Here is a 27,315-nt window from a genome sequence, read left to right as displayed (position 1 = left end):
TGCCTCTGGATTTTCCAGACTAGGCATGCTATACATTTCATTTATCCTGTCTACTGATGATGCTGCCAATGTTTGTGATGGCTTGCAGCATAAATGAATTTTCCTTGCTTGATCTCCAAATTAGGATATACCTGGCAGGCATATACAAGGCACTTTGAACAGAAGAGAATATGCAACATAAAGCGTGGTAGATATAGTATGAAATGCAGTGGACAGACTGTTATCCGGAGCGCATTTTAGATACCACATATCACCAATTTTAGGAGTATATTAGCTCCTATTTGCTTATACTCAATTCAAGGTATTGATTTATAAAACCCCTGACCAGCTTGGGACCAAGATCTGGAAGACTGCTTCCTCCTATATAATCCTGCCTGAAATCTAAGATCATCCCAGGAGGCCCTGTTACATCTTCCACCATCACATGGGACTCTGGTACGCATAGGGCTTTTTCTGTAGCTGCACCCGAATGATGGAACTCAACCTTCAGGAAGACCAGGATGGTTCCATCTATAATTTTATACTGTGTCAAATGTGATGGTTCTAATTGTGACTTCTTCTGTAAGCTACCTTGGGCTCTACGTCTGGAGAAAGGCAGGATATAAATAAAATGCATAAATAATAAAATTGTAGTGGGACTATTGGTTGTGGAAACACGGTAAAGCAGTAAACTAACATCCAAAACACACTGCAGAAGTAATCCAGTTTGAGACTGCTTTAACTGCCCTGGCTCAGGGCTAAGGAATCCTGGGAATTGTAGTTCGTTGTGGCACCAGAGCTCCAGAGCTCCAGCTCCCTTCTGTAATGCGCTCTACATGGGGCTACCTTCGTCCTTGACTTGGAAACTTCAGCTGGTCCAAAACATGGCAGACAGGCTTGTTTTAGGAACATCTAGGAGGGACCACATCACTCCTGTCTTGAGGTCCCTCCACTGGCTGCCTATCAGCTTCCGGGCCCAGTACAAGGTGTTGGTTATCACCTTTAAAGCCCTAAATGGCTTGGGTCCAAGCTATCTTAGAGACCGCCTCCTCCCGTACAATCCTCCCCGCGCTCTCCGCTCCTCTGGGAGGAATTTGCTGCAGCCTTCAAAATCTAGACTTGCGGCTACCTCTCAGAGGGCATTCTCTGTTGTCGCCCCTAAGCTCTGGAACGACCTGCCGGATGAGATCCGTCAGTTAACATCTTTAGACAGCTTTAAAAAAGCTGTCAAGACGGATCTCTTCCAGCAGGCCTTTCCAGATTAAATTTTTTTCCCAGCCCAGGCTCCTGGGCTCCCCGATTTCCCTTATTCCTCTCGTGGCCCCATCCCCTGATGGTGAGGATTGCTGGGGGTTTTGGGGTTTAGTTTAGGATAGTATAATTATATATTGTTATAGTCCCATTTTAATACATTTAAGTGTTTAATAATTTTTTAAGGGGGGGAAGGGAGTATAAATATTTATGTATATTTTATTCTGTAAATTTTTATGTTGTTCACTGCCCAGATTGGCTTTGCCACCGGGCGGTATAGAAATAAATAAATAATAATAATAATAATAATAATAATAATTATTATTATTATTATTATCATCATCAGTTCCAGGGAGAGGTCTGCATTTTAGCTGAAGTCAACCTGAAGTCAATCCCTGCCCTGGAGAGATTCGGCTGTTTACCTGTCTAAAAGCAGATGCTGGAAGCATTTTGATAAACACATCAGATGTTCTGCCAGGCAACAGACAAGGGTCTCATGGCCTAGCTGACAATGTGCAGGTTTATTTCTCTAATTATGACTGTTGCAGCTAGGAAAGCTTACAGTGCACCAAAACGCTGAAGGAAAAAAATGCCACCATTCTATGAGCCAATGCACACTAAAATAGGGATATAAATCCTTGATTATTTCTTCACATGTGAAGCCGAATAATCATAGCCATTTTCTCTATACTCCAGGAAAAAACAAGTATTCCTCTGCAGTATTTTCCTGTCTAAATGTTGTTGCAGAAGAATGATTCTGTGCAGAAAGATATATTTTGGTGAGTGCATGCTCACACACACAAAACTGGTTTAAGGTGTAGAAAACAACTTCCTGTTATGACTTTCTGTGTAAGGAACCCATTTTCTCTGCAGGAAACAGATTGTTTGACACACATTTTTCTTCACAGAATGATCCCTCCAGAGCACTTCTGGGCCATGTTTTTTGATGTGCAAAATAATTCTTCCACAATATTTTGAGACATTTGAATACAAGGGCTGCCTCTACACTGCATAAATAATGCAGTTTGATACTACTTTAACAGCCATGGCTCGATGCTTGGGATCATTGGGATCTGTAGTTTTTTGGAGATATTTAGCCTTCTTTGTCAAACAGCTCTGGTGCCACAACAAACTACAGATCCCAGGATCCCATAGGATAGAACCATGACAGTTAAAGCAGTGGCAAGCTGTAATAATTCTGCAGTGTGGCAGCAGCCCTAGTAATTTACCAAGTTCAAGATAATTCATGAAGTCTTGGACATAGGCTATCCAAGAAGGACTAATAAATACTGGCGCTGCAGTAGTAGGTGGCTAAAAATTTCCACAAGACCCTGGTACTCTGTAGCATCACTCTCAAGCATGTGCCCAATTTTAAATGTTAGACCCTCCTTGGAATGCACAAACTGTCCAGCTTTGACCAGACTAGATGCTACCAAATGGACCCTGTCTCAAGGCAGTACCTTCTGTGATCAATAGAGTAAAATTCCTATCCTCCCAATCAACATGACCAATGGGATAATGGTAGTTACAAGCCAATGCATTTGGAGGACACTTGGAGAAGGCAAAGACATTTGCAGAAGGCTGGCATTAGTATCCCAGCATTTCAGCCTTTATGTAGTGTCAAAATTAATGCCCTAATATTGCAGAGATTTTAATCCAGTAGATAATGGTTTTGCCCCCAGCTATTCGGAAAAGCCTTGAGAAAGACTGCATTAGGTATTCAACCAGAGACTGCCCTGAACAGCTGCTTGGCTCTCTGTTATAGATCCTCTTTCACTCCCATGAAATTTTTCTACTTTTGATCATCTCCTTCTCATATCTCTAAACCAAGGGTCAACCATTGAGGCTGGTCCAGGGGTGAAGCTTCTGTCCCTTGGACATTCTGGAGGCATTACAGAAAGCATGCTCAAATGGAATAAAATGTGGTTAGAACTTCATCACTGGATTGAAAAAAAGAATTTTTAAAAGGTTAAACAAGGTAGGGTAGGGTAGGGTAGGGTGGGGTGGCATTGCGGGTCCACAACTCATTTGGAAAATGAATTATCAGCCCTGGAAGCATTCAGGAGAAGCAATATACCTCTCTGACTTTTTTGCCCAGACAAAGCTTGGAGGGGTCAATGGAAACAACAACAGCCTGGGGTGGGTTTGAAAACTGAGATCTTGAAAGTAGAGTTAAGAACACACAGTGCTTATCCACAGAATCATATAGTTGAAGAGACCAAATGGACTATCCAGTCCAACCTCCTGCTATGGAAGAATGCACCATCAAACTACTTCTGACAGATGGCCATCCAGACCCTCTTTTAAAACCTCCAAAGAAGAAGACCCCACACACTCCAAGGAAGACCACTGTCAAACAGCTCTTACAGTCAGGAAGTTCTTCCTAATGTTTAGGTGGAATCTCTTTTCTTGTAGTTTGCCTCTATTGCTCTATTTCCAGAAAACAAGCTTGCTCATCCTCAAATATTCAAATATTTAAACATGGCTATCATGTCACCTCTTAACCTATTCTTCCAGAAAAGAACTAATGCTAATGTCTGAAGTTCAACATCAAGTAGAAAGTCTGACTAAAGAGTCCAAAATCCTTCAAGATGTATTGGCGTAATCATCTTTACTGAACACCAGCATTCTGATCTGATCATAGATAAAGTGAGGCAGAGGAACGTTTAGTCCTGAAGGGCCAAAGGTACTCCACTCTTCATTTTAAGATATGACTTGCATATGAAATTTAAATAATAGGTCATGCCATGTGGAACAATGTGTGGAGGTGTTTTTGATAGTTGTTCCTCAGATTTGGAGCTTCCTCCAGTCACCTTGGGGCTGGCTTGCTTGAGCATCTACTGCTAGCAGTTCTAGCCAATATGTACTGGCCAGCAATTTATTTTAGTTTCATAATTGTATAAAATGATGCCTTTGAAGAACATACTATTTTTAACTGATGTATCGCTCCAAGAGGCAGCAAAGCTTGTTCGTAGGAGGCTCTTCTGTGCCCTACGTCCTCTTAGATATTATGCTTGAAAAGAAGAGAACTTGCATCATTTTGCACCCACACTCTTTGTGATGTGGGCAGGCGGTTACACCGTCAGCTTTCACAACAGGCACAATGGAAAATGTGGGATGCCAGTCATACAGCCTGAAATATTTTCAGTATCCAACATTTCTAACATTCCACAGTTTGGAACATCAAAAATTGTGGCTGCCGTTTAGAAGAGCCATCTCCCTCCTACGGGTTCTGCACTTGTCTTATGCAGTTTTCTTTTAACTGATATGGAGCCAGATGTATCTTGATTTTACAGGTGGGAAAAGTATGGCATGTGAGCTACATACAGACCCAGAATTGCAGTGCCTGAAATCCCCACACCAGTTCCCCAAAGTCCCCAAACCCCTAACATTTCTTTTTTAAAAAAAATAAAATCCTATTCATGTAAAGCTGCAGGTGGAGCCCAGATTGGATATGATCTGCCTACTGCCTGGTTACTGGGCAGTGTAATAAGATCAGTCAGTGGCAGTTACAATCCGTGTGTATCCTGGCACTGATGGATTATGCAGTCGAGTTTCCCTCAATAATCTCCTGTATGGCAGATGCAGGTTATTTCTGGCACAAGTTGCATACCAACTGGATAAGCTTCCAAGGAAGGACTCATTTGCTTTTGAGCACTGTTGGATTTAACATCCCACTAAGGCCCTGCTTATCCCTCTTTTGCTGTGTTGCCCCTATGGAGTATTAACACTGCAGCTGATCCCCTGCCATATCCCCTGCCAAATGCCAACTGAAGATGTTTGGAAACAAGTTACTACAACTCCACCTATGAGCCATAGTCACCACCATGTCCTCTGTCTCATCTCCTAAGGCTTGGCTATACATGTATGTCCACTCTGTCCTCTGCCCACATACAAATGGCAGGTCCAAATTACTTCTGGCAAGGGTAGGGCATACATTGGCTAAGCTTCAAAGAGCGGAAGCATTTGCTTTTGAGCTGCTCTTGGATGCAACAACCCACAAAGCCCCGTTTTCCTCTCCCTTGCTGTGCTGCCCCCATGGAGTACAACTTATTTTTGGTCATCCGGTCATTTTCTGATCAAAGCTGAAGGACATGGGAGGGGGGATTTCAAAAGGAAGCAGCAGGGAGGGATGGGAGAAAAGAAAGCCTCCCTCTGGTATAATTCTGATAACATGCAGAGGGAGGAAAAGAAAAAGGGAAAACATACACTCAAGGAAGAAGAAAAGGATCTTTCATTTTCCCCAACCGAGGTAGCCAATTTAAATTTTCATAAAGGACGCACTGATGTGTGTCTTTGTGAGATGAAGTGCCCAATCAGGCGGACCTGTGAGTTAAACTAGGATTATTTTTGTCCTACCCCCCACTCCCCATGGAAGCAGATTCTTTAAGAATTAGGAAAGATTATCTCAATATAATCAAAATAATGCCACAATCCTCATTTCGAGGCTGACTGCAAGCAATTTTCAGGCCTTGGACATGCAAGTGAAGAATAACCCACTTTGCTGTTAGCAAAAGCTACTGGAAATCTCTCCTCCTTTTGGTGGTGGTGGTGTTTCCCTACATTTTAAGACAGGGGTGGGGGTTTTATGGCCTGTGGGTCACATCCGGCCCTTGGAAGATCCAGGGGAGTTCTTGAGATCCACACAGATCTCCCAAATCACAAAAATCCCCATTTTCCAGCCAACTCCCACATTAAAAATAATATAATATGATTTTTAGGGAGTTTCTCCACCTTCATACAACAAAAACTGCCCTGATAGCCCAAAAGATAACTAGGAATTAAGCAACATCTATTCTAGTCAGCAGCCATGAAATAGTGGCTGTGGCCCTCTGGTGCTACAGAAGTGTTGCAAATTGGTGGACACAGCCCTCTGTTGTTGTTATGTGTCTTTGGGTTGTTCCTGCCTTATGGCAACCCCAAGGTGAACCTATCATGGGGTTTCCTTGGCAAGATTTGTCCAGAGGGAGCTTGTCTTTGCCTTCCTCTGAGGCTGAGAAAGTGAGACTTGCCAAATATCATCCAACAGATGATCCAGTAGATGATCATCCAAGGTCATCCATGGCAAAGTCAGGATTTGAATCTTGATCTCCAGAGCCATAGTCCAATGCTCAAACCACTACACCATCCTGGCTTTCTTCTGGAAAGCATGCCCACCACTATTTTAGCCCTCCAAGGCATTTTTGCAGCAGTCATGTCTCTCTTGACTAGTAGGAGGACATGCTTATTTTCGTCCAAGACCTCCCTAAAATAGATATTAGGGATACATATCTGCATAAATTTCATTCTCATGGTCAACAGATAATTTAACTATATTTTCTCCTCATGTCAAGAAAGGTCTCAAAAATGTCCAGGTTTTCAAGGACTATTCACATGTATGGAATTTATTCTGGGAAAAATATGCATAAGTAAGCATTTTGATCATTAAACAGCATTTTCTGTACAGAAATGTAGGTCTTTCCTGCAATAAATTAATGTATTTTGTAGAGTAAGCTCCCCTTCTGACCCAACAATATATTTTTGTTTCTGAGCAGAAAGTACCATTTTCTGTGTAAAAACCTAATGTGTGTCTTTTCTCATCGATCAGGGACTCTCCTAAAGATAATAAAGTTTAGCTTACAGTTGTAAACTGCTTAGACACTGCTATGTCAGTATGAAGTGGTATATAAATGAAGCTGTTAGTTAGTTAGTTAGATAGTTAGTTAGTTTAACATCACTTTAATTGCCATGGTTCCATCCTACAGAATCCTGCAGATTTGTAATTTTGGGAGGCACCAGTACCCTTTGTCACAGAAGGTTGAGGACTTTGTGAAACTAAAGTTTTACAGTCAAAGTGATGTCAAACGGCATTAATTCTGCAGTGCAGATGCTCCTTAAGTCCATCTAGTGAGTTCGTGACACAGGCAAGAATGTCCTGATACGCTGCTTGGTCTTCTAGCTGCTATGCTACAGCAGTTTGATCTATACAGCTGCTTCATCTGCAAGAATCAATCCATAAAGCTATTCCCAGCATGGAGATAAAGCCAATGCTACTTGCTAATGCCTGAAAATCAAGATGTTCTCAAAGACAAAGGAGCAAAAGCTGTTTTCTTTCCTTTTCCTTTCCTTTTCAGGAGCTTATCTACATGAGTAAAAAATGCTGTATTCACCCCAAAGCTGGTGCTGGTAGCAGTGGTGCCACTAAGGGGTGCAGGGGGTGCGGACTGTACCAAGTGACACCCTAAAAGGGGGGATTGACACCACTGCTACTCAAGCACCTAACTTTTGACAGATTTTTTAAATTATTTTTTTTAAACCATCACATTTTAACCAAATCTTCACTGTGTATATGCAAATACATTTAGGTTGTGCAGCATGATATTGTAATTTGAAGGTATAATTTTAACTATGCCAGTTGTTGATGTCACAACTATTAGCATGACATTCAGTGGTACTATATGGGAATTACAATTGGTGAGTAAAATTAGTGCAAACAAGCATTACTAAGGATTCTGTAGGGTGTGAAATGGGAGGAGGTCAATGGGGGGGGGGGTGACACCATGAGTGACCACACTGGGTGACACCAATGCTATGGACGCCACTGGCTGGCAGTCCTGATGACATACAGATACTTCTGGGGAGGAGTCATGGTACTTTACCCCAAACCCAACTTTGTTCCACACTAAGCAAAACTGGGTTAAAATCTGATGTGGATCTTGGGTTTTTTTTTTTTTTTTGGGGGGGGGGGTTGGCATGTAGGAACAGATTGTATTCAGCCTGATCCAGTTGTCAACATGCCAAAGGCCATGCCATCCCCCTTCTCCCCACTGAGCTTTGCAAGGGAAAGGAAGGCCCTATTTTTGGAACTGCCACCACTTCCTTATGGGCAGGAGCTCCATGGAAAGCCCAGTTCACCATTGCTTCTTCTGAGGTCAGCACCAGCTCCCTGAACTCTTTGTTTATCACATGGCCAAGTGCTCATTTCTGACCTCAGCAGAAGTGGTGGCATGCCTGGCAGGCTTTACATGGCACTCCTGCCTGGAAGGATGTGGTGATGGTAGCTCCGAATACAGGGGACAGGCCAGCTGAGCCATGTGCACAATGGTGTGGTGTCACATTGGATCTGGCCCAGTGCATATAGTCTCCAACATGGTCAGTCCAGGGCCATTCCAGGGCATAACACTTTGGACTGATCCTGGACTAAGTGGCCGGTGTAGAAGCACCCTAAATTGTCCACTTTATTCAGGTCTCACTGTGGGAACCCACAGACTCCTTGCAAAAGTAGCTGTTAATGTGGTATGTGTGTGCGCACACTATACTTCTTCCCCATGGTTGTCTTTTAAATGCTTTAAATGGCTTTAAATTATTTTATTATTAAATATGTTTTATTCTAATCATTGCAAGATTTTAAAACTATGCTTTTTTTAATCTGTGGTGTGAGCCCCCCTTGTGTCCCATGTTGGGGGAAAGACAGGGCAATATTGTCAATCAATTCCACTAAATTAGGATTGAGAATCATGATGCAGCCCATATTGGCCAGAGGGGTTCCCATGAGGCCTTCCCACCAAATCCCCCCAATCTACTACTCCATCACTTTCTTTAGCCAAAAGTGGAAGGTTGTAGGCTGGGGGGAGGGGAAATCCTAGCTCAAGAATATGGCTGAAAATGCTACTTGTGGAAAGAACACACAGAAACGACAAAAAGGAGCCTGACATTTCCTCCCAGAAGCAACTGGATGCAACAAAACATCATATCTGGTCACCTAAAATGGCAGCCATCACAGTACAGTGTGGCCTCTAGGGTTGTTCAAAAAGGTGAAAATGATCCTCCAGGCCCTGGACTGTGAATGGTGGGTCAATGTATAAGTAAATACAATGTATAAGTAAATACATCTGATTCAATGGCTCTACCTCATTTGGGACCAATGGCATACCCTCCAACTGTCCCAATTTGCCAGTAGCAGTCCCAGTTAATCCTCTGTCATCACACTTTTTCATATGCTATTAAAATGTCCCAGTTTTTCTTTCTATCTCCCACTTTTCCCCTTTGTTCTTCAGCATGTTTTGGACTTGTACCAATTGGCCTTCTTCAGGGGCTATTACCAGAGATTTCTGGAGTTGTAGTCTGCACTCTCAATCAAATTGGACTTTCTGAATATTAGAAGGAACAAAGTTTTTAGACGACCACACTATATACGGGACTTTATTGCCTTTTTCAATTAACTTTGCCAGGGGGGAGGCAGGTGAGGAGAAATCATATTCTTCCCAGTAGGCTCAGGCAAAAGCAAACTACTGCAGCCTTTCTTAGCCTGTGTGTTCTCCCTCAATAACACTTCCCACCTTGACTACATTATATGGCCTCATGCGTCATAGTTTACATCTATGAAATGTTGGGTAGTGTGTAGCAATAGGATGTAGGTTCAAAATTCAGACAACCTGCAAAGGTTTTGACTGGATAATTTTTCCCCTCTCAAATATATCTTTAGGAACAATTTGTATATGAACAGACTTGAGCTTTGGTTTGGGACTCATCCCATCACTTAATAGGTTAAAAGGGTTTCTTTATAATGAGGGCTGAGACCTCGGGGTCAAAAGGTTTTAGATTTCTGGAAAGGGGAATATAGTACACCTGTCTGGAATTTCCAGATATTAGGTAGGAATAATAATAACCATGCATTAATTTCTACCTGAAACCATAAAGACGGGGGGGGGGGGAGGAATGAAAAGGGCAGAGAGAAAGCCAAAACATGATGAAAAACATTTCTTTCTATTCCTCCCACATCTCCAGAAACAAAGCAAGTGGGAGGAGAACATTTTGCTGTTCAGTAAACACTCCTTTGTGCCTCCCAATCCACACATTCCCTCATCCATCTCCTGAAGCGCATTTTCTACAGGGTAATTAATTTGTCATCAGAATAGATCCACCAACAACAAATTGCGCTCCTCTCTCATCGCAGGTCGGCTCCAACATGGCTAGCTTTTACAGAATGGCTGCTGCAAAGTCATGTAGCCTGCAGTGTTGCATTTGTGCTGCTTTTGGACACCTAACAGAAGTTGGAAGCTGGTATCAAAAGAGGTAAAGAGACTGGTTTCGGAGGAGATAACCCCATGAGCATCATCCCATGCAGCACCCATGAGTAGGAAAGGTGGCTTTGTGAATACTCTAAGGGTGTATGGGTGTTATGTGGTATTTGGGCAGCTAATAAGAATTATGGGAGTGCATCTGCACTATAGAAACAATGCAGTTTGACACTATTTTCAGTGTGGTTGCTCCAACCTATGGAATCCTGGGATCTGTAGGTTTACAAGGTCTTGAGCCTTCTCTGCCCAAGTGTATTGGTGCCTCACAAAGTGAAAACTCCCAGGATCCTGTGGAATAGAGCCAAGTGGCCAAGTGATGTCAAATGTCATTATTTCTACAGTCTAGAACTGAACCCAAAGATTAGTTCCAGAGGATGTAATGGAGTCAGAAGCTGGTTTCAGAGATGATAATCCAACAAATATCATTTGATGTGGCAACCGCAAGTAGGACAAGTGGCCTGCGAGGCAGAATCCACTCCTCTCTTCCCCCTCTTGTTGTTGTTGTTGTGTGCCTTCAAGTCATTTCCAACTTATGGTGACCCCATGAGGTTTTCTTAGCAAGATTTGTTCAGAGGAGGTTTGCTCTTGCCTTCCCCTGAGGCTGAGAGAGTGTGACTTGCCTAAGATCACCCAGGGGGTTTATGTGGCCAAGCTGGAAATCTCTTCACTTATTCTATACATACAGATACCATCACTATGAATGCTTGCTGTCTACCTTCCCATAGTTTACTTTATTCCCATATCCAAAATCACTGCTTAACACCTCCAACTACCCACCAGGAGCCTCATCACAAATACCAAATATGCATCACACACTGGCAAGGCCTTTTGTTGTATATATTAGAAGCTGGGAAATCAATTCAGCTCCTGGAACTATCTCTCTCCAATTTTTCAGGGCTAATCTCCTTTAAAAGGGCTACCATATTTCCGAATGTCATTATTTGTTTCTGGAAAACAAGAAATAAAAATGTGAAGTTGTTTTGAGGCAATTTTTAAAGGTGGGAGGCACAAACAAGCCCTAGATCTTTTTGTCTGAATTGTTCCCATCTAAGGCACTATTAAAATATCAATATCTCTCTCTCTCTCTCTATCTATCTATCTATCTATCTATCTATCTATCTATCTATCTATCTATCATTGTAGATGGGAATGGGTGGAAAGGAGGAATTGGATTTTTGAATCTTTTCTAAACTGTCAGTGGTTCCAGCATTAGGCAATGCCCAAGGAAGAGAGAAATGGCTGATTAAACAGCATCATGGAAGGGATTGAAATGGAAGAGGAGACTTAATGCAGACATGAACATTGCAATTGTTTCATAAGGTCAATTCCACATCCAAATCAACAGAGAGCACAGTTTAAATTGTTTGAAGGGCTATCTGGGCTCAGCTGTGGCAACAGTTTTCATAGCCCACAGAATCACAGAATCTTAGAGTTGGAAGGGACTCCAAGGAGCATCTAGTCTAACCCCCAGCCATGTAGGAATACACAACTACAGCACTCCGGAAAGATGGCCATCCAACCTCTGTTTAAGGGCTGTTGAAGAAAGAGCGTCCACTAACACACTAGGAATTTGTGAAAGTGCCCTTTCAGAGTGTGTACATGCCACTGAGTTATCACAACTGGTCCTCACATTTGGAAGCTCACAGGCAAGGACTGCATCTCACAGGCATTTTCCATAGATGACCCCAAATTCAGTCCCTGGCATTCCAGAAAGAAGATCCTTGTCTGAAACTCCTGAGAGAGAGGTTGATGGTAAGAGTAGAGCAGGACTGAGCAACAGAAGCAGGCTTTGGGGCAAATTTCTTGCTGGGGAGGCTGTATAGAGAGTAAAAAAACAACCAAGGAAGGGGATCAAAAATCATGGGGTTTTATTTTAATAAAAAGTGCAAGAAGTGTCTTGTTTGTTGTTGTGTGCCTTCAAGTTGTTCCCGACTTATGGCGAACCTATCATTGGGATTTTCTTGGCAAGTTTCTTCATACAGGTTTTGCCATTGCCATCCTTTGAGGCTGAGAGAGCCTGACTGGCTCAGAGTCACCCAGTGGGTTTTCATGGCTGAACAAGGATTCACACCCTGGTCTCCAGAGTCCTAGTCCAACTCTCAAACCACCACACCCTTCTGGCTTTAAGAGCGGTCTTTTAACCTATTTCAATGGTGAGTGGCCTTCCAGGAGTGCATCTGCACTACAGTTATAGCAGTTTGATACCCCTTTCTTATGGTTCCACCTTATGGATTCCTGGGACTTTTAAATTAGAGAGGTTCTTAGGACACACTCTCCTATAATTCACTACAGGGACACTGGAGTTTTCAAGGAGAGAATTCCAAGTACTGTTTCCCCATTTGATGGCAAATCCCAGGATTCTACAAAGAGGAACCATAATAGTTCAAATGGTATCAAACTGCTGCACTTGCATAGTGCAGATGCACCTTGGGAGGTCCTGGAAGCCTGGTTGAGGACCACAAATCCAATTCCAGGGGACCACATATGGTCTCAGGGCCACATTCCCCCGCCTGTGATGGAGACACAATGCCCAAGTCTCTGAAACTTGCTTTCACAGCCTTACATTGTATATGCTTGCCTTTCCAAGCAAAGCTGAACTTCGGCACTTTCAGCTTCCCTTCCCAAAGATAAAATAAGGTAGGCTGAGCAATATCTTGAAATCAAGTCCATCCTGATGGCTTAATCAGATTTCAGAGCATAGATGGGTCTAAATAAAATAAACCCCTCTATTTCTCCAGTCTTGAAGCTGTGATTTCAGTGGAGCAAGAGAGCTAGAAAAGCATCCCTTGAACCAGAATCCTGGCACATGGCAGATCTTCGGAGAGAAAAACATAAATGGAGAGATGATTTCTTGGGGCGACTGGAAGGTTTCATCATTGGATTTCAGTCATTTCTCTCTATCCTGAGGTTTGCCTCTCCTTCTGCATTTCAAGGCTCGTTTTTTAACTGCACAACAAGGAACGAAACCACTCCCGGCATAATCTGCTGTAAAAAATCCATTCCCAGAGTGGGCCAGAAGAAGTTATAGCTGGAGAGCGAGCGCCATCTCTCTGTGAGAGGGAAGATTTTTTAAAATAATGACTGAACATAGCTAGTCAGGCATTCCCACCAGCCATCACATCTCTCTCTCTCATATACACACACAAGGAATGTGGTGGAGTCTCCTTCTCTGGAGGTTTTTAAACAGGGGCTGGATGGTCGGGAGTGCTTTCATGGATTGTTCATGCATGGCAGAAAGTGGTTGGACTGGATGACCCTTGGGAGGTCTCTTCCAACTCTAGGATTCTGTGACGCTTTAAATAATAGGGAAGGAGGAGGGAACGGAATGGAAAATTTGTTAGAACCCAGCACATTTCTGCTTGAAGTGAAATAGAGGCAAGCCTGACCATTACTGGGAAGGGGTTTCTTTTGCTGTCGTTGTTGTGGGCCTTAAAGTTGTTTCTGACTTATTATGGCCCTAAGGCAAACCTATCATGGGGTTTTCTTGGCAAGATTTATTCAGAAGAGTTTTACCATGGTCATCCTCTGAGGCTGAGAGTGTGTGACTTTCCGAAGGACGCCCAGTGGATTTCATGGCTGAGATGGGAATTGAACCTTGGTCTCCGGAGCCATTGCCCAACATTTAAGCCACTATGCCACACTGTCTCTTTTATAACTACTTGATTATTTTTTGAAAAGGAAACCACAATGTGTTTCAAAGGCAGCTCAGAAAGAGGCATCAGATCCTGTCTGATTTTGGAAGCTATGGAGGGCCAGGCCCAGTTAGTACTTGGAAGGGGGACACTAGGTGCTGTATATTTCAAATGAAGGCAATCCCCCCATATTCTTGGCCTAAAGAAACCCTAATGAACTTCATGAGGTTGCCATAAGACGATGGGTGACTTAATGGGAAAGAATGTTACTCTGCAAGTAACAAGTTAAACTATTTTTATAGCAAAGGTTTATATATATGTTGCAGGAGAGAGGAGTAGATTGAGAGATCTTGTATAAAATCTCACTTAATCAGTAACATTAAGAGGTGAGTGAATAAACCAGACCACAGTCCTAAACATACTTAAAGAAGGAAGGTACATGTCACATGAAACTCTGGAAAGCAGGCTTTTGAGTACTCGTATTTAGGGTAAAGTGTCCCGGTTAGATGAAGATGAGGAGATAAAACTATACTGAGAATAGCTAAGAAGCAGTTGCATGTATTGATGGATGAGTCGGCCTACAGAGAGATACTGTTGGGAGTGTTGAAGGATGCCATTTCCCCTAGAAGAGTTCCTGATGAAAATCTTGATTTATTGAAAATGGAGGGTGTTTTTTTTCCTTGTCAAGATGGAAACTCCTGCTGGTGCATTATTCATTGCGTCTCTTCCCTATCTCCCTGCTGCTAGCCATCCCAAACACCTCATTTTGAACTGGAGAGACCCTGTGCTTGGTAGGAAGACTCTCAGCCCAATTTAAAGCAAGTCAGGAAGGGACTCTGGACTGGGATGAGAATCATTTGGAACATTTCTCCTTTGACACCTGTTTATAAGACACTGACAACTTAGGTCCACGTTTTATTCCTCCGATTCATGCTCACATCCGTGGGTACCATAAATAAATCTGCATGCTCCACAAAGGATCTCGGGTATAAGCAACACTTCAGCGAGTTGATTCAAAGAAATGGGGCTGAATCGTATCAACACCTTTGGGAATACAAGGGGAACAAGTTGCCATTTGTCTGGTTTGGTAGCACTGTTTTGGGAGTCCATGCTTGGGTTGAAGAATCCTTACTGATGGGGGAGGGAAAGAAGCATTGAAATCTGCACATTGATCTGGATTGCTTGGTTTACAATGAAGGCAAGGAGATGAGCCATGCCTTGTTAGCTCTGAGAGGAATTGGTGGTCCGTGGGCCACCTGTGGCCACTAGAAGCCTATAATGGTCCCCATAATCCCCCAACCCTCCACATCCCCTCTAAAAACGGAGCTAACAGTTCATTCCCATGCAGGTTCACTCATCACTACAACCCAATTATGCTCAACAGCAACAGCTCCTTCTTCATGTTGTTGAAGGTTTGCAACCTGGTTTGCTCTTCCAAGTCTTTATATGAGCACTACATCACCCATTCGCCTGGATTACAGTCTTTCCAAAGTCACATATCCAGATCCGGGGGGGGGGGGGGAGCACCATTTTGTGAGGACTGGCAAAAGCTAGCTCCCATGGACTTTGCAGCTGTCTCCTACAGAAGTGTGTGCAAAGAAGCCCCAAAATACCCAGTCAGGCATCCTGCATTTTACTACTGTTTGCAAAGGACCCCCTGTTGCACTTTGGAGTTATTTAACCCAGGCTTATAGGAATGGAGGGGAGGGGAAGATCATTTCTCATGCTGTTAATCCAGTTGCTTTTCCCAGCTTCAAATCTATTCCAAGTGCTCCCTTCATTTTAGACAAGTGCCAGAATTAGATTTTCTTGCATTCTTGCGTTTGGGATTGCTCAAACACCCTGACATTAAACAGCCTTGGCATTAAACAAAGAAAGGGATAAATATCTCCCCCCCCCCTCTCTCTCTCTCTCTCTCTCTCTCGCACACACACACACACACACACACACACAACTCTTTTTGCAAAGTTCCTATTCTGAGGCTGCTTTTCACAGAAGAATGAGGCCAACCATAAGAGCCAATGTACGGTAGTGGTTTGATTGATTTGTTAGGAGCAGAAGCTGCCTTTAAAACACAATCTGGATCCATGGTTATGGATCATGGTTGGGGGCGGGGGAGGGGCTACAAGATAATGGAACCCCCCCCCCCCCCAATGCATAAGAAATCCAAGATAGGAAAGTATTGTCTGCATTCTCTTAGTAGAAGGGGAGGGGGGGTCTATGCAGGGCATGACAAGCAAATCACCTCCCCAAAAAAAAAATCACACCCCTGCCTTTCCCATGCGCCTTCCATCCTCTCCCTCATGTGGACTAGAAGCATGGCCTTCAGAAGAACCATTTAAAGTTTCTCTATTTACAAATAAAGGTTAATAATAATAATAATAATAATAATAATAATAATAATGGCTTGATAGATTTTAAGACTATCCCATGCCTTTCTTCCCCTCTCAGTTTCCAATGGTCCACGAACCACTGAGCGGAAGCTGGACCATTTGTTGGTCAGCTCTCCATCGATACCAAGTGGATTATTCCAAGATCTATATTCTCAGGTGAGTCCATCAGAGCTGGGAAGGGCTTTTCATTGGGGATGGGGTGTCCAAAAGTAACCTTCAGTGTAAGGGAACAAAGGTCTTCCCTTTATTGGATCCTATGGCCAACACACTACACAAAGTCCTTCCCTTTTCAACTGCAGATCAAGCAGTGCAAGGAGAGAAATGAAGAAGATGTGCTTGGGGGTGAGGGAGCCAAATAGGAAGAGACCCCGATACTGGTGGACATGGATCCACACCACTTCTATGCTAGGCTTCACAAGCCTAGCTGCTCTCTGTCCCCATAGAAAGAAAATGGTGCCATTCTCTGCCACTAAATTGCTTGGCTTCCAATCTGGGGAAGCCAAGTCCAGTCCCCTTCCTGTTAAGAATTCTTTTTTTTTTAATTGGGGGGAACTGTTAAGGAGGGTTCAGTGGCAGGATCCACAAAGCTGTTAAGCCGAAGCAAAGGGTTCCTGGCTGGTTGCCACCAGTTAAGCCACTGCTTGGCTCTGGTTTAACTGGGTGGTGAACAGCTCCACTGAAGAGTCTTGCTTGCTTGCCTCTTTCCAGACAGCTCTCTCCTCCCTGATGCAAAAAGCCCAAAGGGGAAGAAGATCTCTTCCTTCCTTCCTTCCTTCCTTCCTTCCTTCCTTCCTCCCTCCCTCCCTCCCTCCCTCCCTCCCTCCCTCCCTCCTTTTCTTACCATTCTCCTCCATGAGGACTAGAACCCTGAGAGCTGAAGAAGCCAATGCTAAACCTCAAGTCTTGGTTTATGAGAACTGCAAGGGAGGATTGCAAAAATTAAAAAATAACTAGTGCACCCTAGATGTAAGGATCTGGTCTTAAGAACAGTCCATTCTTTTCTTCCCTCTCTCTGTTTGCAAGCGGTCCACAAAGCAAGGAGCTGGACATTGGGGTTTGGTTCCTGTCTCTCTCCACCTTTTATTCTTCCCTCCACCTTTTTGCAGGCTGAAGGCAACCCATCAACAGGTAAAGCGAGGGAGAACCAGGTCTGCCTTCCCAATTTGTAAAGAGAGAGAGAGAGAGAGAGAGGGAAGTGGCTTGGAAATAATTATCCCCCAAGGGTTCTTCTCTCTAAAATGTATCCAAGAAAGGGGAAGCTGCTGGATTTGGCCAGAGAAAGCAATGCCTTTCCTTCTTTCCCTTCCTCCTTGGAGCAAGAACTCCTTGGTGGTGGTGGTGGTGGTCTCCATGGAGCTGTGGAAGAAACCCTCTTTGCTCCAGGAGCCAAGCTTGCAAGGAGCCAGTTGGGTTTCTAGTGCTCTAGTTCTGGGCACAGCCTTTGCCCAGAAAGAGAAGAAATTGCATCCCTCTTCCTTGCACCGCGAATCGCGCTTTCCCTTCTTTGACCTTGCTTTGATATTCAAGGTTTGGCCCTCGTCTTCAATGCCTTCAGCACACTGGCCTGGGGTTCATCCAGGGGTGGACAGGGACACAGGGCAATAAATCTCTCTGGAGGATGGAGGGAGGTGGGGTTGCCCTCTCCTTTTAGCCAAAAAGAAATGCACATGGGAAGAATAACCACCAGTCCAACCGACCCACCTCGCTTTGGAGGAAGGAGATGGTCCTAGATGTTAGGAATAGCTGTAAAGAAGACTCAAGTGCTCACATCAATCCCTACAATTCCAGTCCTATTTCTCATCCATCCATACCTGTCCCCCAAAAAACCAAGTCCTGCTGAGACTGAGGTTGGACGTTGGAGGAATGGGCAAGGTTTCGCCTCTCAAAGCGATGAGGGAACTGGACCCATGTGGAAGTGTAGTGAGGAGGATCAGTACACCTTTTTCTCCAGATTCATCCTCTGCATGAAGGGAGGTGTCATTTCTTTGCTGGCCAAAAGAATTCCCAAAGCAGCAAGATCTCCCTTCTAGGAGGCATCTGCTCAATGCATCAAGTGAGTGTATATGATTTCCCCGCGCTTGGAGGGTGAAAATTGGCTTTCTTTGTGGAGCATGGAAGCTCTAGTTTCCACACCACATCTCAGGAGCTCAATGGGACTCCTCAGGAGCAAGCTCCGTTGCTTTCAGCCCCCGCGTGCCTTGGTTGAAGGCACCTCTGGTGGCTTTTCAGAGGGTCTACTTTCCAGAGTTTCTCAAGAGGTTTCTCCCTCAAATTTGGGGTTGGTGGGATAAAGCCCCCAGAAAGGGGGTCACTTTTTTCTGGGGAGGAGGATCCAAGAACCCATTTCTCTCTCCTCGTTCTCATCTTTCCTGATAAAGGATTGAACAAGTGGAGATGTCAGAGGAGCCTCACTTCTCCCGGAGGGTAAACGGGTCCGAAAGAGAGGAGATCCGCCCAACATCATCTCCCTTCCTAGCTTTACTCACGAGTAGGTCCACTCCCAGCTAAAAGGAGGCTGGGAGGTTGGTGGCCTCTTGGCTTTGAACCCAAACGGTGCCCACTGGTAGCTTCTGGCTTTCCACCCAAGACCAAGTGAGATTGGTAGGGTTTATTTTCCAGTCTGGGGGTCTCAAGGAACATTTTTGATGGGGGACCACTTTAACACCAGTTAAGTTCTATAGTTCCCCCTTAAAAATCAGATTTTGCAGTAAGGAGGGAACGTCTTCCATCTCTGCCTTCGGAAACTGGACCGTTAATTCCACATCCCCCAACTCTCCCCTCCATCAAATACCAACAATTCAAGTCAAATATATTCTAAGGATGCCCAAAGCCATCCAACTGTCCCTCTTTGTCCAAAGTTGGAATGGAAGGGGGTCAAAGATATATGCATTTTTAAAAAAGTCGGGGATGGATAAAAGATGGGTAAGGAACTCCCGTCCGAGAGAGAAGGAGAGCCCAACCTTTCCCTCTTTAGCTTCGCTTCCATATATTTTTGTAGCAAAGGACAATATCATGACCAACCTTCTCTTCTTTCCAAGTTGTAGCCCCTCAAGCAAGAACAATTATTTCCCCCAGCTCCAAAGCCACACCAAATGCATCAACTCAGAAAGCAAGCTTCTTTTCCAAAATACATATATAGTTACAAGAAAGATTTCTTTCTTTGAAAAGACATACATATATAGGAATGGGTTTTTCCCCCCTCTTACCTTTCAGAGCCTCCAGTGCCTTATATCCTTTCCCCCAGTTGGGTCCAATTCCAAATGGAAACCATCCACAAATCCAGAAGGAAGAAAATGGCCATTGGCTAGGGAAGTCTGAACGGGTTTCGGGGGAGGAATCAAAACAGGGGGGTCTCTCTTTTTTGGTTCTTTCCAATCCACTATTTTTTCCAAAAATATAAGCACACACAACAGAGAGAGATGCAGAGAGAGAAGAGGCAGGCCAGCCCCTCCAAACTTTGTCACCCAAGGGTGAAGGCACCCTTGCACCTTGGTCTGGTTGGAAGATGGGCAATGGAAGAGGATGGGAGAGGATGATGGGGATGGTGGTGGGTGGGGATGATGGGATGTGCAAGGCAGTCAGGGCTCCTCAGCCCAGGGAAAGGGCTCTCCTAGCCAACCAGGGGAAGCTCCAGAGAAAGCCAGGGATTTAGATCCAGGACGTCGGAAAGCTTGCACCGCCTAAAAAGAGACAGATGAATGGCTTCAGTTTCTTCCCCCCCTTTGTTTGCCCCTCTTGCTCCAGAGGAGACCCAAAGGGGCCCAGATCCAATGTCTTTCCACCACCCTCTTGCTTTTCCTTCGCAATTTTTTCCTCTTCCTCCTTTCCTTCTGCTTGATTTTCGCTTGATTTTAATTGTCGGCTTTTTGGGTTTCGCTGCTGCTTCTTTTCTTCCCCTGCTGGCGGTTGTCCCTACTACTACTAGCCTCTCTGGGTAGCCAGAGGCTGCATTAAGGATTACATCAGGCTTTTTATAAGCTTTCCAGCTCCGCACATGAGAGAGAGAGAGAGAGAGAGAGAGAGAGAGAGAGAGAGAGAGAGAACGGAGGGAGGAAAAGGAGGGGAGAAGGAGGGAGGGAAGGAAAGAAGGGGTGGAGAAAAGGAGAGAGCGAAAGAGAGAGGATATGCGAACGGCTCTCTCTGGCTGTTCTTCTCTGGGGGACCTGGGAGCGATCCAGAGGAAAAACCCCTCCTTTGCTGGCTTATCTGCGTAGATGGTGGGTTGGCCTTTTGCTCCATCTTTTATTTTTTGCTTTTAACACCCACCCACCCCCACCCCGCCAAATTAAAGGAGCGATCCAGCAAAGGTTCAAATAATAATAATAATAATAGGGAGAAAAAACTGGCCAGATCCATCGATCTCTGGCATTTAGGAGAGAACTTTATTTCAAATCCTGGAGAGAAGAAGGGAGGAGAAGGAGAAGAAGGAGAAAAAGGCGAGGGAATGGAGGGGAGAAGGACATACATACACACTCTACGTACGTACATGCAACTGCTGCATCCGCACTGCAGATCTAACCCGGTTTGGTACCGCTTGAACTGCCCCGGCTCCCTGCTCTTGGATTAAGGGCACTGGGAATAATAGTAGCCCCCTCCGCAAAGGAGGACAGAAGGTAGGAGAGGAATGTAGGACTGGCGGAAATGTCAATTGCTTCTGAGCTTCTTTCCGGACGGGAGGAGGTAATGGAGGACATGCCCTGGAAAAGGAGGACATGGGGGCCACCGTAAACCCAGGGCGAAATGTAGGGCTCTCTTAAAACCCTAGCGGGAAGATCAATTCAGGCTCCTGAGCCATGCTCAAATCAGAGGACGTTTTTTTCCCTTCCAATTCTTCCCGGACTGAAGGTGCACGTGGAGGGCATGCCCTGTAAAAGGAGGACATGGAGAGCCCACCCTCCTGATCCCATCCCTACTTCCCAGAATTACATAGCAGGGAGCCCTGGAATTCAAAGCAGTGTCAAAGCGGGTTAGTTCTGCAGTGGGGACGCAGGCCACTGATGGAGAAGCGCTCTGCCTGCTCTGGTTTCCCAATCCTTTGTTAGTAATCCCAGGTGAAGTCAGGTAATTCTAATCCTGGGGGGATTGTTGGGAGGAATGGAAGGATGGGGGCGGATGGGGATTGAGTGGGGGGTTCTCTGCAGCCAGAGAGTGATGAGAAAGAAGGGAGGATGGAGATAGAGCTGGACCAGGATGGAGAGGGAGGAAGGGATGCAGGGACCAAGCAGAGGATGGATGGAGACTACTCCAGCATCTCTGCTTCCCCAGCTCCCTTTGGAAAGAAAGGCTTTAGGGGGCAAAGAGACTGAGAACTGGGATTTTTGAACACTGGGGAGTGTACTGGGAAGGGGGGTGTATTGGAGGGGGAGACTGGGCCCCTTTCGCTTGGAGAGCCAGCCAGAAAGGGATGCGTAAAACTGGTCCAGGGGATGGAGGGTCCTTTGGAGAGGTGGTCTCTCCAAAGGATGGGGTGCCCCTTTGGGATGTTCTTTCTTTCAATCTCGTGACCCCCCTTCCCCACCCCCAGCACCCCCTTCCCTTCCACCCCATTGTCCTCTAGGGCAGTGGCCTCCCTAGGGTTGGTGTCACTCGATGTGGTCACCCATGGTGTCACCCCCCTCCATTGACATCCTCCCATTTCACACCATACACGATGCTGTGCTCATAGTTGTGACATCGACAAACGAGCCAAATTAACAGTATACCTTCCAATTACAATATCATCTGCACAACCTAAATGCATTGACAGATACACAGTGAAGATTTGATTTAGAATGTGATGTTGTTTTCAAAAGTTTTAAAAGAAAAAAAAAATCAAAAATTTCAATTTCTTAAAGCATTTTAAATTGAAGCAGAGCCTGTTTCTGTCCAAATGTAGGTGTTTGAGGAGCAGTGGTGTCACCCCCCCCTTAAGGTGTCACCTGGTGCAGTCCACAGCCCCCCCCCCCCACCCCAATTGAGGCCACTACTCTACGGAGCAGGAGGGAAGCCCCAGCATATCCCTCCTGAGACTCACCCTGGGCTTAGGCTGACCAGATGACCTCCTTTCCCAAGGCCTGGCCAACATTTCCACCTCCTCTTCAGGAGGCATCCCAAAATCTCTTCCATTTGGAGCATGGCTCAGAAGCCTGAATTGACATTTCTGTGAGGGTTTCCATCTTTTCTTTGGTCATGCCCTACCTTTTTCTGGATGATCCTATATTTTCATCCTCCTTTGCAGTGAGGACATCTGGTGACCCTGGGCTTGGAGAAGACCTTGCCTTCCCCAAGGCTCCCTTTCTTCCCTTGTGCATCCCAGGGTTCCCTCTATGGGATGTATGTGTGTGTGTACACATACACACACTCACACCCTCCTCCACTTCTTCCTCCTCTTCCTCTTAGGGCAGGGTGACCAAGAAGTCCTCCTTTTCCAGGTTCCCCATTTCCCCCTTCTGCCTAGGAGGCACCTCAAAATGCCCTATAATTTTGAGCCAGACTAAGAAGCACAAACTGATATGGCTATGCGTGTTTTTTAAGCTTTTATTAGGTCATACCCTCCATTTTACTAGGATGCTACATTTGGCAGTGCTCCTTGGCAGTTATGCCATCTGGTCAGCCTGTCTTCCAGAGTCCCAGAGATCAAAGCAGCTCCTTTCTCCTTTGGCTTGCCCATGTTCAAAATATCAACATGTGGATGCATCATACACAATGGTGTATCTGTGTCTAAGAGAGAGAGAGATGGAGTTGTCTGAGCTCAATGTTCCCTTTTTGTTTTTCAGAGGTGGAGAGAGGCCAAGGCCTAAATTCTATCATCAGTCCCAATTAAAGAAGACCCATTGATTCAATGGGATTTTGACTCCAGTTGAGACTAATCTATAGGATTCAGGTCAGTATGTCCTGTGGGCCATGGTTAAGAGAGGCAGTCTAAAAGAATCCCAAACCCAAGATTAGGTCTTGGTGACCTGACAGACTTCCCCAGCTGCGCAGCTCTCTGGATGTGTTGGACTACAAAACCCATCACCTACAGGTAACTGAATGTTCATGATGGGGCTTGAAAAAGCTGCATGAAAGTAAAATGCAAAGCAACAGGGAATGTTAAATTACATAAAAGAGGAAAGAGAAAAGAAAAAGAAAAAAGAAGCCTCCGTTCCCCATTGCTAAACCTCCACACACATCATGATGATGATGATGATGACGATGACGATGATGATAATGAAAGACCCTAGGTCTTTTAAATGACTATACATTGATTGAATAGACAATTTTCAAACTCAGATTTTAAAATAGATAATAAAAAATATTTCCAAATTAAAATAAATAATCATCAGTTCATCCAGCTGAACATCTTGGAGATGGGCTTTCTCCAAGATGAAGTCTCCCCTTCAGCTATCCTCCTATCAAATGTAAGGGATGATGAAGCTGTGTTAATGGTGTGTGTCTGTGCGTCTGTGCCTAATCTGCTGTCCATGCACATCTCACACAGACCAATTAAACCTGTTCCCATGGAGTTAAGCCAAATGAAGCCCATCAAGTGAGTCTCTTGAAAGAAACATATGTCACCGATCTTGCTATATGAGTGTCATCCTCCTTATCTGTTGCTATCCACTACTTTCCTGAAGAATGGTTTATGGATTTTCCACTGGCCTCTACCTCCACCTTGGGATTATCATCATTTCTGAGGAAACGGGATGGATGCTCAGGGAAATAAGCCTCACTTTCCCTAAAACTTACATAACTAGAGGCATCAAGAAGAACATCCAAGCCAGAATCCTTAGAGTCTCTTACACATATGTAAGTTCCCCCTACAGAAGCAGTAGGACATTTTTGTCCAATGCAGAATGGCTGCATTCTGTCCTTGGCAATGGAACCAGAGTGTCTCATTCAGGGTTGCTATACATGGTTGAGCATTGTAAATGGTGCATGCGTGTTGCAAGTGGGTGTCCATTACACATTGAGATACACATATATATTTAGTTGTGCGACTTCACTATTAACTACTGAGGTGGTGTGACTCACCTACTCTGCATTTCATGATGGTAAAGCCATCTATTTCCTCTATATAGGGTCTTAGATGTAATGTGTGCTGAGACTATTGTTATTATGGGGGCCTTGGGGTCTCTGCTATTATTAAGAGTCCATACAGGGAAATACTAGTCTTCCTTATGAGCTGAGCAATGCCAGCTCCTTGGAGAAACCACAAGACAGGAGGAAGCCATCACGTATGTGAGTAAGGCTTGGACCGATCCTACTGCTGAAACAAAGCCATGAGTTTGGGGGGGAATGATTGTCATTTCAAAGATGCAGATGGAATTGTACATGATATATGAGTTGTACCATGGAATTGTAGTTTCAGACATCATCCCAAAGGTAATCTAGTTCAACCCAAAGTTCAACACTTCAAGAATCCACAGCAAAAGCACCTCCTACAGATGGACAGCTAACCTCTGTTTATACAAACTCCAATGAAGGAGAATCTTCTACCATCCATGAACATCTCTTACCATCAGGATGGTCTTACCAATGAATCATTTTCATTAATTTTTTTCAGTGTATATTTATTTCATTTATTTATTACAGTTCAGGAATCCACAGCTGCACTGTCCCTGACAGTAGCCATTCAGACTCGCTTGAAATACCACCAGTGAAGAAGAGTCCACCAGCCTCTGAGGTAGTCTGTCCCACTGTCCAACACGTCTTAGATACACACTAAATTAACATTTAATTTGAATTCCCCCCTCCCTTTTTTTTATAAGACAGGGTTGTGTGGTTAAGCTGTCTATGAACCAAGCTATTGTACAACGTTAGCACATGTTCCCGTTGAAATGTTGTTGCTGCTGCTTTGTACTTTCAAAATCCACTTGGATGTATTATTTCTTTCTTATGCAGGTTTTCTGTAGTCATCATTATAACTCATTGTTTATCCACTTCTGAAGTCTGGCTTCAAGTGTATCCACAGTCATAAGTATGACACTTCAACACTCCTTTGAATGCCATGGGCCCAGTCTTGGGATCAATAACTTGGTGAGCCCTTTGGAACCTTCTAGAGCACTCCCAGGACCTACAGAATAAACGATGTCAAGTGGAAAAACATCTACGTAGTTCATGAAACTACAAACCCCAAGATTCCATCAGATGTAGCCATGAGAGTTAAAGTTATACCGAAGCACTATAATTATGTATTGTAGATATGTCCCAGGTATAAGGCTACCTTTTCAGATCACTGCATCCAGTGCACAGATATGAAGCAGCAACTATAGTATTGTGATTGTGTAATAGTTACCAAAGATCCAGCAAGGTGTAGCGGTTTGAGTGTTGGACTATGACTCTGGAGAGCAGAGTTTGAATCGCCACTTGGCCAGAAACTCACTGGGTGACCTTGAGCAAGGAGTACTCAGCCCCAGAGGGAATCACCCCTACCCCTGCAAAGGAAAAGTATTTCCAAGAAAACCCTGGGATGGGTTAATGGCATTACTAGGCTTAGCATCACCCAGTGCAGTAATTTCGTGGTTCCATTTCCCCCTTTGACCTCTTCCAACACCACACCATACAGAACACTTAGTAATGCATTTTGTACTGATATTAATTGTAATTCATGTATATCACTGAATGTAATGGTAATAGTTGTGTCATAAACAACTAGCAAAATTAAAATTATACCTTTAACTTACAATGTTATAAGCACAAATGTATTTACACATACATAGTTTCACATGGTTAAAATTTGGTGAGATGTGATGTTTTTAAAGAATAAAAAATTAAAAATTAAAAACAATATGTTTTATAGCCAGGAGCCTCTCCTTTCTCCTCCCACTGGGCCTCACCCCATTCCCACCATCTCTAGCATTTTAAAGGGACACAGGTGAACACCACAGCCCATTTCTGCCAAAGGTTAGATGTTTTGGGAGCGGTGGTGTCACCCTCCTTAGGGTGACACCTGGTGCAGCCTGAATCCCCTGCACCCCCCTAATGATATCCCTGGAATAGGTTCGCCATAGGGTTGCCATAGGTCAGAACTGTTTTGAAGGCACACAACAACAACAGTGTAGTTACAATAAGACCTCACCTAGTGTCTAATTCAAGAAGGTTGTTGACAAGCTGGAGTGTGTCCAGGGGAGAATGACCAAAATGGTGAAAGCTCTGGAAACTATCAAGCCCCATAAGGAGTGGCTTAAGAACCTGGAGATGTTTAACCTGGGGGAAGAGAAGGTAAAGGGGTGACACGATAGCCATGTTTAAATATTTGAAGGAATGTCATACTGTGGCTAGAGCAAGCTTGTTTTTTGCAACTCCAGAGACTGGGACATAGAGCAATGGATTCAAACTACAGGAAAAGGTAGAACCTCTTGATGGTAAGAGCCATTTGACAGTGGAATGTGATGAAATCTTCATCTTTGGAGGTCTTTAAACAGATGCTGGATGACCCTCTATCAAGAGTGCTTTCGTTGTGGATGCATGTATATAAGGGTGGAATACCAAAGAGGTCACATTTCCAAGCTCTGTTTTTCCCCCCTCACCATTTGCACATAAGCTCACGGTGAATATATATGTATGACTTGGTTCTGCTGTTGTTTTGCTTTTTGTATTGCTTATTCAAGTGGGGTGTGGGTCTCATTTCAGGGCATTTGCCTTTGGCTCAGTGCCCTGCTCCCCACCCCCTAATTCTGGGCTTCCTCTTTTCTTTCAGTTTTACCCTGCCATTCCCCCCTCCCCATGCTCAATTAGGCCAGCAATTACATGGTCTACTGTGTGCAGAAGAATGGCGGCCTGGGCTCCCGACAGTGAATCCCTCCTCACAAGACTTTGCCAAGCCATTCGCAGCCTGACTGCAGAAGAGAAACTGAGGACCTGGGGCCAGGGAGGAGGAAAGTGACTGTGGAGTGGGTGGGTCTGGGCAGCATGGAGATTGGCTGAAGTGTCTGTGTGCGTTTTAAGCAGCAAACAAAATTCATGCTGCGTGCATGACGAGAATGTCAATAGTGTTGCATTTTCTTTTTGGACAGTGGTTTGCCTATCCCTCCTTCCCAC

General features: G+C 44.5%; 1 protein-coding gene and 1 long non-coding RNA gene across 9 annotated transcripts in view; one reads left to right on the top strand and one right to left on the bottom strand.

Annotated features, from left to right (window-relative positions):
- LOC149317707 (adhesion G protein-coupled receptor B1-like) overlaps window positions 1–20,315 on the bottom strand; it is a 386,998-nt gene extending 366,683 nt beyond the window's left edge. For all 6 annotated transcript variants that reach the window (XM_089518056.1, XM_089518058.1, XM_089518057.1 and 3 more), the window contains exon 1: window positions 19,521–20,315. The gene's annotated coding sequence lies outside the window, so the exon portion shown is untranslated. The remainder of the gene's footprint in view (window positions 1–19,520) is intronic.
- A 66-nt stretch (window positions 20,316–20,381) lies between these two features.
- On the top strand, window positions 20,382–26,008 carry LOC149317706 (uncharacterized). Of its 3 annotated transcripts, none has more exons than XR_016280660.1 (4): window positions 20,382–20,531; window positions 23,070–23,317; window positions 24,868–24,958; window positions 25,177–26,008. It is a non-coding gene; the product is annotated as an uncharacterized LOC149317706 (long non-coding RNA). The 3 variants fall into 3 exon arrangements; XR_016280659.1 differs by lacking the exon at window positions 20,382–20,531 and adding an exon at window positions 20,603–20,792; XR_016280658.1 differs by lacking the exon at window positions 20,382–20,531 and adding an exon at window positions 20,603–21,375.
- The last annotated feature ends 1,307 nt before the right edge of the window (window positions 26,009–27,315 follow it).

This window comes from Sceloporus occidentalis, unplaced genomic scaffold, assembly GCF_023333645.1.
Source record: "Sceloporus occidentalis isolate IW3139 unplaced genomic scaffold, rSceOcc1.0.p SCAF_3, whole genome shotgun sequence".
Classification (NCBI taxonomy): domain Eukaryota; kingdom Metazoa; phylum Chordata; class Lepidosauria; order Squamata; family Phrynosomatidae; genus Sceloporus; species Sceloporus occidentalis.
This window is presented reverse-complemented; position numbering and strand designations above follow the sequence as displayed.